This window comes from Pseudophryne corroboree, chromosome 9, assembly GCF_028390025.1.
Source record: "Pseudophryne corroboree isolate aPseCor3 chromosome 9, aPseCor3.hap2, whole genome shotgun sequence".
NCBI classification, from domain to species: Eukaryota; Metazoa; Chordata; class Amphibia; order Anura; family Myobatrachidae; genus Pseudophryne; species Pseudophryne corroboree.
In genome coordinates this window covers 433,924,232-433,939,783 of record NC_086452.1, presented here as the reverse complement: position 1 = coordinate 433,939,783, position 15,552 = coordinate 433,924,232, and the positions used below count along the sequence as shown (strand labels likewise).

General features: G+C 46.4%; 1 long non-coding RNA gene across 3 annotated transcripts in view; it reads right to left on the bottom strand.

Moving 5' to 3' along the window:
- The window catches only part of LOC134957113 (uncharacterized), a 721,811-nt gene that overhangs the window by 113,144 nt on the left and 593,115 nt on the right, over positions 1 to 15,552 (bottom strand). Inside the window, exon 6 of one of the 3 annotated variants that reach the window (XR_010186471.1) lies at positions 80 to 150. The exons of the other annotated variants lie outside the window; for them this stretch is intronic. This is a non-coding gene — a long non-coding RNA (uncharacterized LOC134957113). The remainder of the gene's footprint in view (positions 1 to 79; positions 151 to 15,552) is intronic. 3 annotated transcript variants of the gene reach the window in all.

Genomic DNA, 15,552 nt, shown 5'->3' with positions numbered 1-15,552 from the left:
GCCATGGATTTGTAATCTGTCTGTATATGACACAGAGATATACAAATGGAGCGGAAGGTGATGCAGGAAAAGTATTTACCTCATATAAGTAGCTGGCTATGCAAATCAGTCTTCACTCGCAGCCAACCAAAAAGGTCAAATCTCTATACCCTGAATACAAAGAGTAAAAAGATAAATAAATAAAATAAAACCTCATCCATTGAGCATATAGGGATGAGCAGTGCAGACGGGCACGTCGGCAGCATTTTCTTTGGCATCATGTTAGGCATTGAGCAAACATTAAGCAAACATTTTTTTTTTTTTACACATACACAAATGCATCAAATTGTATTTAATGAATGACTTTCACAGAGTTAATAAAAACAATATGTCACAGGACAGTTGCTTATCAGTACCAGCCAGTACTAGTCTCTCCAATTCACAGGAATAACACAGGCTTTTAGAAAACAGAGGAGACAGAATCGTATTCCGACACAAAAAGAAATGTGTGCAGCCTGTGGAATTATCCTGGTTATTAATGTGACTCACAATGAGTCAATGGGATTGATATCTACTGCTTGTAGTGAAGGGTGGTCTTCAGTTTGCCGACTGTCGGGATCCCGGCGCACAGTATACTGGCGTCGGCATCCCGACAGCCGGCATACCGACACTTTTTCTCCCTCTTGGGGGTCCAAGATCCCCCTGGAGGGAGAATAGATAGCGTGGCGCGCCACCGTGCCCGCAACGTGGCGAGCACAGTGAGCCCGCAAGGGGATCATTTGCGCTCGCCCAGCTGTCGGTATGCTGGTGGTCGGGATTCCGGCACTGGTATGCTGGTCGCCGGCATACCCTACTACACCCGTAGTGAAGGTTGCGAATACAAATGTCAGGCTTTAATATGAAGAAGGGGGCGTGGCCTCGGTGTGTGGGCATGACAGCGCCATATTGGGACTTTTGGGCCACTCTCTGTGGGAGGGATGTTTCTTACAAATTAATTAAATCTTCCAACTAAAGCTGTCCTTCGCAGTGTGAGGACTTCCGGGTCTTATGATGCCGGTAGTCCTTCTGCGCATGCCTGGCCGTTGGATCCTACTGGATCCCTCTCAAGGAAGTCTGTGGCAAGAAGCAGATAGGCTTCTATTAGGCAATGCCATCTATAGATGGCGTTGCTTATCTGGAACAAGCCCTGGAGAGTTTTGCTATCTGGAGCTTGATGCATATGGGGAATGCGGACAAAGAAGCATCCCACCCTGTGGCCATGTTTGTAAGTGCCTCACTTTTGGGTATATTTATCAAACCTTCATTATTCTAGCCATCAATTTATAGAAGTACTAGATAAGTGATGTCTACGATCTCTTTGGTTGCTATGGATGACCACTCTACCTCCTACATTTTAGAAGGTCTGATGAATATCCCCCTTAGAATCCTTAAATGTGAGTACAGGTTGAGTATCCCATATCCAAATATTCCGAAATACGGAAAATTCCGAAATACGGACTTTTTTGAGTGAGAGTGAGATAGTGAAACCTTTGTTTTCTGATGGCTCAATGTACACAAACTTTGTTTAATACACAAAGTTATTAAAAATATTGTATTAAATGACCTTCAGGCTGTGTGTATAAGGTGTATATGAAACATAAATGAATTGTGTGAATGTACACACACTTTGTTTAATGCACAAAGTTATAAAAAATATTGGCTAAAATTACCTTCAGGCTGTGTGTATAAGGTATATATGAAACATAAATGCATTCTGTGCTTAGATTTAGGTCCCATCACCATGATATCTCATTATGGTATGCAATTATTCCAAAATACGGAAAAATCCCATAACCAAAATACCTCTGGTCCCAAGCATTTTGGATAAGGGAGACTCAACCTGTAGCGTTCGTCTACCCAATGGTGCACAAGAAAAGGCTGCACAAATATTTTGGAAAGCTGTGTGAGATTGCCAAAAACAGAAAGCCAATACTGTGATAGCATGACTTTCACAGATTGCTGGGGGTCAATATTGTGACCAGGCTTTTATATAAAAAATACAAGAAGACAAAAGACACAATTTTGACAAAAATAAACTATGGGGGAAATGTAAAAGCCTGGGAGATTCTGGCACCGAGGCGAACTAAAGGACATGTCCTGAAACTGGAGGGAGGTAAGTTCAGGTGAAATTTAAGGAAAACTTACTGCACAGAAAGGGTAGTGGATAAGTAGAACAGACTCCGATTAGAGGTGGTAGAGGCTCAGACAGTAGAGCAATTTAAACATGCTTGGGATAGGCACATGAATATCCTTACACAGAACCAGTGGCGGAACTACCGCCAGTGCAAGCTGTGACTTGCACTGGGGCCCGCCACTGTCAAGGGGCCCGCCACTGTCAAGGGGCCCAAAGCAGCGTGGCATGTAATGAGTCAAACTGACTCCCGAGTCCCCCTCCCTCCTCCTTCTTCTCCCCTGCCTGGGAATCGGATCATCATCTGCCAGAAGCTGCTGCACCGAGGAGCCCGACTGCCAGCGGAGACAGTATGTATAATCTATTCTATCTATCTATCTATCTATCTATCTATCTATCTATCTATCTATCTCTGACGTCCTAGTGGATGCTGGGGACTCCGTCAGGACCATGGGGATTAGCGGCTCCGCAGGAGACAGGGCACAAAAATAAAGCTTTAGGATCAGGTGGTGTGCACTGGCTCCTCCCCCTATGACCCTCCTCCAAGCCTCAGTTAGGTTTTTGTGCCCGTCCGAGCAGGGTGCAATCTAGGTGGCTCTCCTAAAGAGCTGCTTAGAAAAAGTTTTTAGGTTTTTTATTTTACAGTGAGTCCTGCTGGCAACAGGCTCACTGCAACGAGGGACTTAGGGGAGAAGAAGTGAACTCACCTGCGTGCAGGATGGATTGGCTTCTTAGGCTACTGGACACCATTAGCTTCAGAGGGAGTCGGAACACAGGTCTCACCCTGGGGTTCGTCCCGGAGCCGCGCCGCCGACCCCCCTTGCAGATGCCGAAGATGGAAGAGGTCCAGAAGCAGGCGGCAGAAGACTTTTCAGTCTTCCTGAGGTAGCGCACAGCACAGCAGCTGTGCGCCATTGTTGTCAGCACACTTCACACAGCGGTCACGGAGGGTGCAGGGCGCTGGGGGGGCGCCCTGGGCAGCAATGTATAATACCTTTTTATGGCTAAAAATACATCACATATAGCCCTTGAGGCTATATGGATGTATTTAACCCCTGCCAGATCTCACAAACTCCGGAGAAGAGCCCGCCGAAAAAAGGGGCGGGGCTTATTCTCCTCAGCACACAGCGCCATTTTCCTGCTCAGCTCCGCTGTGAGGAAGGCTCCCAGGACTCTCCCCTGCACTGCACTACAGAAACAGGGTAAAACAGAGAGGGGGGCACTTTTTTTGGCGATATTACTATATTTAAGCTGCTATAAGGATACAACACTTATATAGGGTTGTTCCCATATATATTATAGCGCTTGGGTGTGTGCTGGCAAACTCTCCCTCTGTCTCCCCAAAGGGCTAGTGGGTCCTGTCTTCAATAGAGCATTCCCTGTGTGTCTGCTGTGTGTCGGTACGTGTGTGTCGACATGTATGAGGACGATGTTGGTGTGGAGGCAGAGCAATTGCCGGTAATGGTGATGTCACCCCCTAGGGAGTCGACACCGGAATGGATGGCTTTGTTTATGGAATTACGTGATAATGTCAGCACATTACAAAAATCAGTTGACGACATGAGACGGCCGTCAAACCAGTTGGTACCTGCCCAGGCGTCTCAGACACCGTCAGGGGCTGTAAAACGCCCTTTACCTCAGTCGGTCGATACAGACCCAGACACGGACACTGAATCTAGTGTCGACGGTGAAGAAACAAACGTATTTTCCAGTAGGGCCACACGTTATATGATCACGGCAATGAAGGAGGCTTTGCATATCTCTGAGACTACAAGTACCAGAAAAAGGGGTATTATGTGGGGGGTGAAAAAACTACCTGTAGTTTTTCCTGAATCAGAGGAACTGAATGATGTATGTGATGAAGCGTGGGTTAACCCAGATAGAAAAGGGCTAATTTCAAAAAAGTTATTGGCATTATACCCTTTCCCGCCAGAGGTTAGGGCGCGCTGGGAAACACCCCCTAAGGTGGATAAGGCGCTCACACGCTTATCAAAACAAGTGGCGTTACCGTCTCCTGATACGGCCGCCCTCAAGGATCCAGCTGATAGGAGGCTGGAAACTACCCTAAAAAGTATATACACACATACTGGTGTTATACTGCGACCAGCCATCGCCTCAGCCTGGATGTGCAGTGCTGGGGTGGTCTGGTCGGATTCCCTGACTGAAAATATTGATACCCTGGATAGGGACAGTATTTTACAGACTTTAGAGCAATTAAAGGATGCTTTTCTTTATATGCGACATGCTCAGAGGGATATTTGCACTCTGGCATCGAGAGTAAGTGCGATGTCCATATCTGCCAGAAGGAGTTTATGGACACGACAGTGGTCAGGTGATGCGGATTCCAAACGGCATATGGAAGTATTGCCGTATAAAGGGGAGGAATTATTTGGCGTCGGTTTATCGGATCTGGTGGCCACGGCAACGGCCGGGAAATCCACCTTTTTACCTCAGACCCCCTCCCAACAGAAAAAGACACCGTCTTTTCAGCCGCAGTCCTTTCGGTCCTATAAGAACAAGCGGGCAAAAGGACAGTCATATCTGCCCCGAGGCAGAGGAAAGGGTAAGAGAGGGCAGCAAGCAGCTCCTTCCCAGGAACAGAAGCCCTCCGCGGGTTCTGCAAAGCCCTCAGCATGACGCTGGGGCTTTACAAGCGGACTCAGGAACGGTGGGGGGTCGACTCAAGAATTTCAGCGCGCAGTGGGCTTGCTCACAGGTGGACCCCTGGATCCTGCAGGTAGTATCTCAGGGTTACAGGTTGGAATTCGAGAAGTCTCCCCCTCGCCGGTTCCTAAAGTCTGCTTTGCCAACGTCTCCCTCAGACAGGGCGACGATATTGGAAGCCATTCACTAGCTGTTTTCTCAGCAGGTGATAGTCAAGGTACCCCTCCTACAACAGGGAAAGGGGTATTACTCCACGCTATTTGTGGTACCGAAGCCGGACGGCTCGGTAAGACCTATTCTAAATCTGAAATCTTTGAACCTGTACATACAAAAATTCAAGTTCAAGATGGAATCACTCAGAGCAGTGATAGCGAATCTGGAAGAAGGGGACTTTATGGTGTCCCTGGACATAAAAGATGCTTACCTGCATGTCCCAATTTGCCCTTCACATCAAGGGTACCTCAGGTTCGTGGTGCAAAACTGTCATTATCAGTTTCAGACGCTGCCGTTTGGATTGTCCACGGCACCTCGGGTCTTTACCAAGGTAATGGCCGAAATGATGATTCTTCTGCGAAGAAGAGGCGTATTAATTATCCCTTACTTGGACGATCTCCTGATAAGGGCAAGGTCCAGAGAACAGCTGGAGGACGGAGTAGCACTAACCCAAGTAGTGCTGCAACAACACGGGTGGATTCTGAATTTTCCAAAATCTCAGTTGACCCCGACAACACGTCTGCTGTTCCTGGGAATGATTCTGGACACGGTTCAGAAAAAGGTGTTTCTTCCGGAGGAGAAAGCCAAGGAGTTATCCGAACTTGTCAGGAACCTCCTAAAACCAGGAAAAGTGTCTGTGCATCAATGCACAAGAGTCCTGGGAAAGATGGTGGCTTCTTACGAAGCAATCCCATTCGGCAGATTCCACGCACGAACTTTTCAGTGGGATCTGCTGGACAAATGGTCCGGATCGCATCTGCAGATGCATCAGCGGATAACCTTATCGCCACGGACAAGGGTGTCTCTTCTGTGGTGGTTGCAGAGTGCTCATCTGTTAGAAGGCCGCAGATTCGGCATACAGGACTGGGTCCTGGTGACCACGGATGCCAGTCTGAGAGGCTGGGGAGCGGTCACACAGGGAAGAAACTTCCAGGGAGTATGGTCAAGCCTGGAGATGTCTCTTCACATAAATATACTGGAGCTAAGAGCGATTTACAATGCTCTAAGTCTGGCAAAACCCCTGCTTCAGGGTCAGCCGGTGTTGATCCAGTCGGACAACATCACGGCAGTCGCCCACGTAAACAGACAGGGCGGCACAAGAAGCAGGAGAGCAATGACAGAAGCTGCAAGGATTCTTCGCTGGGCGGAAGATCATGTGATAGCACGGTCAGCAGTGTTCATTCCGGGAGTGGACAACTGGGAAGCAGACTTCCTCAGCAGACACGATCTACACCCGGGAGAGTGGGGACTTCATGCAGAAGTCTTCCACATGATTGTGAACCGTTGGGAAAAACCAAAGGTGGATATGATGGCGTCTCGCCTCAACAAAAAACTGGACAGGTTTTGCGCCAGGTCAAGAGACCCTCAGGCAATAGCTGTGGACGCTCTGGTAACACCGTGGGTGTTCCAGTCAGTGTATGTGTTTCCTCCTCTGCCTCTCATACCCAAAGTACTGAGAATTATACGGCAAAGGGGAGTAAGAACGATACTCGTGGCTCCGGATTGGCCAAGAAGAACTTGGTACCCGGAACTTCAGGAGATGCTCACGGAAAATCCGTGGCCTCTACCTCTAAGGCGGGACCTGATTCAGCAGGGACCGTGTCTATTCCAAGACTTACCGCGGCTGCGTTTGACGGCGTGGCGGTTGAACGCCGAATTCTAAGGGAAAAAGGCATTCCGGAAGAGGTCATTCCTACACTGGTTAAAGCCAGGAAGGAGGTGACTGCACAACATTATCACCGCATTTGGAGAAAATATGTTGCGTGGTGTGAGGCCAGGAAGGTCCCCACGGAGGAATTTCAACTGGGTCAATTCCTGCATTTCCTACAAACAGGATTGTCTATGGGCCTCAAATTGGGGTCCATTAAGGTTCAAATTTCGGCCCTGTCGATTTTCTTCCAGAAAGAATTGGCTTCAGTTCCTGAAGTCCAGACTTTTGTTAAAGGAGTACTACATATACAGCCCCCGGTAGTGCCCCCTGTGGCTCCGTGGGACCTTAATGTAGTTTTGGATTTTCTCAAATCCCATTGGTTTGAGCCACTCAAATCGGTGGATTTGAAATATCTTACGTGGAAAGTAACCATGCTACTGGCCCTGGCTTCAGCCAGGAGAGTATCAGAATTGGCGGCTTTATCGTATAAAAGCCCATATCTGATTTTCCATTCGGACAGGGCAGAACTGCGGACGCGTCCTCATTTTCTGCCTAAGGTGGTGTCAGCGTTTCATCTGAACCAGCCTATTGTGGTGCCTGCGGCTACTAGCGATTTGGAGGATTCCAAGTTGCTGGACGTTGTCCGGGCATTGAAAATATATATTTCAAGGACGGCTGGAGTCAGAAAATCTGACTCGCTGTTTATACTATATGCACCCAACAAGCTGGGTGCTCCTGCTTCTAAGCAGACGATTGCTCGTTGGATTTGTAGCACAATTCAACTTGCACATTCTGTGGCAGGCCTGCCACAGCCTAAATCTGTCAAGGCCCATTCCACAAGGAAGGTGGGCTCATCCTCGGCGGCTGCCCGAGGGGTCTCGGCATTGCAACTCTGCCGAGCAGCTAAGTGGTCGGGGGAGAACACGTTTGTAAAATTCTACAAATTTGATACCCTGGCTAAAGAGGACCTGGAGTTCTCACATTCGGTGCTGCAGAGTCATCCGCACTCTCCCGCCCGTTTGGGAGCTTTGGTATAATCCCCATGGTCCTGACGGAGTCCCCAGCATCCACTAGGACGTCAGAGAAAATAAGATTTTACTTACGGATAAATCTATTTCTCGTAGTCCGTAGTGGATGCTGGGCGCCCATCCCAAGTGCGGATTGTCTGCAATACTTGTACATAGTTATTGTTACAAAAAAATCGGGTTGTTATTGTTGTGAGCCGTCTGTTTAGAGGCTCCTACGTTTGTCATACTGTTAACTGGGTTCAGATCACAAGTTGTACGGTGTGATTGGTGTGGCTGGTATGAGTCTTACCCGGGATTCAAAATCCTTCCTTATTGTGTACGCTCGTCCGGGCACAGTATCCTAACTGAGGCTTGGAGGAGGGTCATAGGGGGAGGAGCCAGTGCACACCACCTGATCCTAAAGCTTTATTTTTGTGCCCTGTCTCCTGCGGAGCCGCTAATCCCCATGGTCCTGACGGAGTCCCCAGCATCCACTACGGACTACGAGAAATAGATTTATCGGTAAGTAAAATCTTATTATCTATCTATCTATCTATCTATCTATCTATCTATCTATTCTGGCTGTCTGCCTTAATGTGTAAAAAGGGGGATGCTGTCTGCCGTAATGTGTAAAAAGGGGGATGCTGTCTACCGTAATGTGTAAAAAGGGGACGCTGTCTGCCGTAATGTGTAAAAAGGGGGACGCTGTCTGCCGTAATGTGTAAAAAGGGGACGCTGTCTGCCGTAATGTGTAAAAAGGGGGACGCTGTCTGCCGTAATGTGTAAAAAGGGGGACGCTGTCTGCAGTAATGTGTAAAAAAGGGACGCTGTCTGCCGTTATGTGTAAAAAGGGGATGCTGTCTGCCGTAATGTGTAAAAAGGGGAATCTGTGCGCCGTAATGTGTAAAAAAGGGGACGCTGTCTGCTGTAATGTGTAAAAAAGGGGACGCTGTCTGCCGTAATGTGTAAAAAAGGGGACGCTGTCTGCCGTAATGTGTAAAAAGGGGACGCGGTCTGCCGTAATGTGTAAAAGGGGACACTGTCTGCCATAATGTGTAAAAGGTGGACGCTGTCTGCCGTAATGTGTAAAAAGGGGAATCTGTGCGCCGTAAGGTGTAAAAGGGGCTCTATCTGGTGTAGTGGTGCTACTGTGCGGCGTAATTTGAATAATGGAGACTACTGTGCACCGTTATATGAATTGGTATTATTTTGTGGCCACACCCCTTCCCCACGAAGCCACGCCCCTATATTTTTTGCGCGCACCTAAGGCACGCACTGCCCCTTTTTTACATAGAGGGGGGGACTCCGATGCTGTTTCTTGCACACAGCGCTAAAATGTCTAGTTATAGCACTGTTGCTAGGTATCCATTTCCCTGGCCCTGAGCAGGTCTCCCTCACCAGATCCTCTCCAGGGGTGGGGGGGTGGACTTGGATGGGATGAGGAGGGCGGGCCCCAAGCATTTTGTTGCAACCTGGGCCCACCGCTCGCTAGTTCCGCCACTGCATAGAACTAATGATCAAATAGGGTTGAGGCTACCTAAAGGATAAAAAAAGGGCAGACTAGATGGGCCAAGTGGTTTTTATCTGCCGTCACATTCTATGTTTCTATGATTCCAGTGAGTCTTCCCTATACTTAAAGCAGCCATCATTTAAAAGGCAAAACCAGTCTTAGAGTGGTGTTTAGGGGCTAATTCAGTAAGGATCGCAAAAAGTACAAATCTGCAAAAACTGCGACCAATCTCAAAAACTGCAAAAGCACGCCCAGACGGAAAATCTGCAACTCGAATTTAATGTTACCAAAAAAAGGTGGGTTTGTCAAAATTGCAAATTTTGCGTTGAGATTTAACAATCTGCATTATTTGCGTAAAAACTTACACTTATTCACAATTTTTGAGTAAAGGTTTCTGATGTTGCAATTTTTGCAAAGTAACTGTGTTTTAACCACAAATATTGCACTACCTACTTACAAACAAAACAACGATGTTTCCTACTCAACAATGATTATTGAACATACAGTATGTTTGTTTGTCACGGTAAAAAAAAAAAACCCTTACACATATACAGTGAAACTGGACATCATAAATGTGCATTCAGTTGCAAAAAAATGCATATGCACCGCCTATCGAAAATCCGCATACGCCCACAACACGCCCCTGCTCGTAATTTTTGCAAGACCAGCCCTTTAGTACGCCCCCTACACGCCTAATTTTCTTCGTGTAGACGCAGTTTTTGCTACGTCTGAAAAGTTGTAATTTTAGACGTAGATTTTACTCTGCGCATGACCGTTGCGTTCCGCGCGCATGCGCTCTATGCAGTTTTACGCAATTTTTACGATTTAGCGGTTTTGCGTTCCTTGTTGAATTAGCCCCTTAATTCTTACTCCGGGTACACACTGAGACCATATAGGATTGATATGTAATTTCCGGGTGAATCAGAACGACATATCAGGCATATCGTTCAGCATGCATGCGTGATATGCGGGTGCTTGCGGTCGCTAGCAACGTTGCCCTGCTGCACGGCCAACCAGGCGATAATGCTAGTAATGTGGGGTATGCTTATTAATGATTGGAACAGTTATATTTTCGTCCTTTATTAGATCGCTCTGATGTTTAAAATGGCGGTAACGATAGGTCGGCCCTTCTGCCGCCAAATCGCCCCGGTACACAGTCTTAGTGTGTACGCAGCTTTAGCAAATAGAATATACAATTTTCACTAAATCTCACAATATTACTGGAGTAAAATTTAAAAAAGTATGTAATATTTTGGGTATCTTCACTTAAACCTGTCAATTCTTTCTACTCAACATCATTCTGCTAGTCACGGTGATGCATACAGGAAAACATGAGTGGATCATTTAGGGTCACTGACTATCTGACGCCAGACGCAAGAGGGGTCTGATGAAAGTAAGAAGTGGGAGCATGTTTGACAAAGATTATGGTAACTCACACACCAGTGATTATTTGTCATTGCGACCTAATAACTAAGTGAGGGGTTTTCAGCCATAGTACATACTTGCAGTCACGGAGGGCATAGAAAATTAGGCGTAACCAAGGTTTCAAAAAAATAAAAAAATAAAAATACTGTACAACATCTTATTGTTTTACTTCTGTATGCCAGTGATGCCGTATTCTGCACTTTCCAGACGACAGCACATTGTGGTGACTGCCTACAGAATTTCACATAAAGACATAACCACAGAACATGGTTTAATAGTTCCCAGACTCGTCGTCCTTAGCATCCGATGAAGTATTATTTTTAGATACTCCGTGCTCAAAGGCCAACATCAAAGAGGGTCTGGTAGGTGTTTAACTCACACAAAAAGGTCACAAGACATAAAATAATAAAAAAAGGTGCCAAATTAATTTTCCACTGATGCCTCATGAATAGTGGCATCACTGTCTAGTTTACTGATAGGCTACATACTCATTAATACTGGTTCAGCCAACAAACTGGTGGCTTCTCCAGGGGCACTACAATTATGTTTTATCGAAAAGAAGCCCATGAATACTAAAAGGAACCCCTACATCTGGGCTGATGGAGACTGGTGAAATGTACCTACAGAACTCATACTTCCCAACTGTCCTCATTTGATAGGACAGTAGGGAGGTATGGGTCCCAATATGAGAGCTCTGTTCCACCTTTCCAATCAGGACTACATTGCCCCAACTGGCTGGGTCAGTGAAAGTGCCTTCAGAGAGGAGGGAATGGGGCAGGGCAGTAAATCGGAGGTGGAGGAAATGCCCCCCGTGATGTGTGAACAAGGCCCAGGTTTTTATGCCTCTCACACCGGAAAGGCAACTGCCTCCATGGAGTGCAGCACTGGAACTCCGACCAACACCATATCACCCCACTGATGCAAAATGGGATGCTGAGACAGTCCTCTAAAATAGAGACTCCCACTACAAGCAGGACAGATGGGGGTGGGGGGTTGTTAATCTGGACAGTCAATAGTTCAGTTCCATAAGGTCGACAGGCATTAGGTTGACAGGTACAAAGGGTTAACATGTAGAAGGACAACAGTGCTTAAGGTCAACAGGTACAAAATGCTGACATATTCAAATAGTCGACATGACAATGGTCAACACAAGTTTTTTGGGGTAATTTTGTTTCCCTTTTTTCCAACTTTCTCATAATTTACCAACCATGTGGACTATGATTGGAAACAGTAACCTATGCTGAGCGCAGCGGGACGCACTAAACTAATTGGGGTCATGATGTTTACCATACAAAATTACACACATACAAAAAAACAACTTGTGTTGACAATGTCCTGTCGACCTACTGACCCTGTTGACCTTTTGACCCTGTAGTCCTCGTCTATGTCGTACATATGGGGTTGACCAAATAATTTGGTCATCCAAATCCAGACCAGTTGAGACGGGGTCGCGAGGAGATATTCTCGCTACTACACCAAATATTAAAGCAAGGAGTTTAAAAGAAGCTTGCGAGCAGGACCCTTTTACCTTTTTGTCGGGTCTGTTATTACCAGTGATGCAAGTAGAATTTTTTGTTAGTGGTACTAATAGTAAAAATGGGTGTGGTCATGTGTCATGAGGGGGTGCGGTCACACAAACCTAGGGGAGTGGCTACATGACAATAGTGGCTTGGCCACATTATGCCACACACTGTAATGCCCATTACACATTATGCCAAACACCGTAATGCCCCTTACACATTATGCCACACACCGTAATGCTTATTAGATATTATGCCACACACGTAATGTTTATTATACATTATGCCACACACCGTAATGCCCATTACACATTATGCCACACACCGTAATGCCCCTTACACATTATGCCAAACACCGTAATGCCCCTTACACATTATGCCACACACCGTAATGCTTATTAGATATTATGTCACACACGTAATGTTTATTACACATTATGCCACACACCATAATGCCCATTACACATTATGCCAGACACCGTAATGCCCATTACACCATACACTGTAATGCTTATTACACATTATGCCACACACCGTAATGGTCGTTGCCAGGGGTTTCTTGTTCATTGCCAAGTGTTACATGGTCATTGTCAGGGTTTTTTATTTTGCTCGTTGCCTGCTCATTGCTGACAGAGACCCTGCACCGCCGGCGGTGGGCTGGTGGTACGGCATACCAGCACCATATTTCTTAATGGTACTCCGTACCACCCTACTTTCAGCACTGGTTATTACCCAGTCTTGTTTTATTACTGTTTTGTTCCCAATGGTAAGGCGCAACGGAGTACGCTGGCGCTATATAAGTAACTGGTAATAAATAGTCACAAAACTACATTTTCTAATAGGAGGCTTTTGGGAGAATGTATGAAATCTCATTTACAGGAATACGGTGCTGGACCTAAGAAACCAAATGAGATTTTGCTCTCATTTTCCAACCCCAATTATAAAAAGAAGGATGGGCTTATGCAGCGCTGAACATGCACTTGCTTGCAGAGCGTATACTGTGTATTTTTACGCTGAGCACGCTCTGCATTTCGGGTTATTTTTAGGCATGTTTTATACAATACTGCGCTACTCTGTGGATGCAGTGTATTATATGCAAAAAGGCCTGGCAGAACTAGGTTGCACCCCTGGACAGTGAAAATAGGGTAACTGACTAGTAATATAAAAACCATCACTGAAAATATGAGAAGGAAGCTAGAGGAAGCAATGCGCTTAGGAAAAGCTGCAGGAAGACGTACAAAGTCATCTGGAGGTGGACAATCACTAAGTTAAAAGAAAAAAAAAAAAAAAGAGTTTTGACTGGGTAATTCTCACAAATATATATCACACCATCTCCGGAAAAAGGGGAAATTTAGACAGCAGCTTCAACGCGATCGTGTGAAACATCCAATTTCATGTGCGGAATCAGTTGACACAGGCAGACTGTTAAATTCAGAATAATACGCTTTCTTCCCCCCTCCGCTCGCAGAGCGATGTTATTATGAATATGTCCTATAAACTGATTTATGTTTATCTATTGTGCTGCTACAATTTTCTGCATGTTTAGCAGACAAACCTGTGGTTAGTGTTTTGCATTGCAGATCTGATCGCCTGCCGGAGACACAATACTACTGGGCCATGTTAAATTTTAATTTGAAAAACAAAACTGCTGAAACGGGCTACTTTAAATTAAGTTATATATTTGTGCAATGTTTTTCATAACCTAAACACATCAGGTAGCGAGAGAGAGAAAGCGAGGGAGAGCACTAAGCTGTGAATGCATGCAGTCCAGCATCTGCAGTCAAATGAAAAGCGTAGCAGTAACTTACACACAGGGAAGGCAGAGATTTATGTGGCCACAAACCTTACTTAGCCTGTTTCAAACAAATAGCTCGCCCACAAAGGTGGCTCCTAATAATCGGCCTGACTCAGGGTCACGCGTAATGACGATATGGGCGGGGCTGAGCAATTCTTTGCTACTTTGCAATGCGTGGAAATCTTTAAAACGCCTACGGCACATGCGCAATACATCGCTCCACTGCGTACAAAATCAGTAATGAGGGTCTTATTCAGACTTGGACGCAGCCGTGTGTCTGGGCGCAGCGGGCGCGTCCATCGGGTCTGCACACGCACAATTGACACACTGCGTGTGCGCGCGACCCTTCACCATGCAAGGTGACTGACAGCAGCAGACGTTGTTGATGCGCCATTTAGCGGGCTCGGTCCGGACAACACAAGGGTGTCCGGACTGTTTCCGGGGTCGCTGCGTAATGTCACGCGTAGCCACTCCAAGAAAAAAAATGGCGCCAGACCATACACAGGCGGACTCGCATGAGCATAAGGCATTAAATACGTTGCCACGGCTGTGAGGAGAAGCAGGACGCTGATGAGCCAAACTAAAGGCCCGTACACACGGCCGATATATCGTGGGTCCATTGGCCAGTGTGTACGGCCGATACGTCTGTGAACTCCGTCGTTCACAGACGTATCGCGTCGGCCCCGCAGTACAGCCGACGGCCAATATATCTACCAATATATTGGCGCGTCGCTGTGTGTGTATGGCAGTCGGCCGGCCGCACACATGCTGCGGCGGCCGGCGGTGATTTACAGCTGAACTGGGCGGGCGTGTGTACACGCCCGCCCAGTTCATGACGTCAGTCCCCGACGGATCGGGCAGTGTGTATGCTCAACACACTGCCCGATCCGTCCATAAATATATCTGCAGATCAATTGATCTGCAGATATATCTACTAGTGTGTACCCACCTTTAGAATCAGAACCCAAATTTGAGAGCAAGACCTGCCAAACACAGTGACTGGTTGGCTCCTGAAGAAGAGGCCCCACTCAAGTACTTCTATTGGGTACTATTAACGACAAGGAAGTTTTTATTACAACAAATGAGGATGTTATTTTTACAAATACAAAAACAAATGAAAGTGAACCAGTCACCCTTATATTAATGAGGACAAATGCAGTGCACTCACTGGTATAGCAAGGACAGCATTACAAATAGTAACACCACAATGTGTGCCATAGGCGCACTAGAGACACTTGTTGTACATGCTTTGTGTGCCCATGCACTGACCTTGGTTTTCCCATGATCTAGTTAACTGGGGAGAGAAAGCAATGAGAACACGGACTTCTAATTACATTATGGCCAAGAGACTCTATAGACGTAAGCAGGAGACATAGAGCTGATGTTACAGAACCTCTGCCTCTTTCTATATCTGTATACATGCCTGAGGTTATGAGTTACTGTATTGAAGATTGGCACTTAAACATCAGGTATCAGCCACTATGAAATCCTTACTTTCATTTGAGGAACATAGCCAGAACCAAAAACTTAATTCCGCCAGAAGATCTGCCTAAAGTCATACATGCATTTGTATGATCTCCCCTAGACTACTGCAATGCCCTCTACCTGGGTCTCCCAG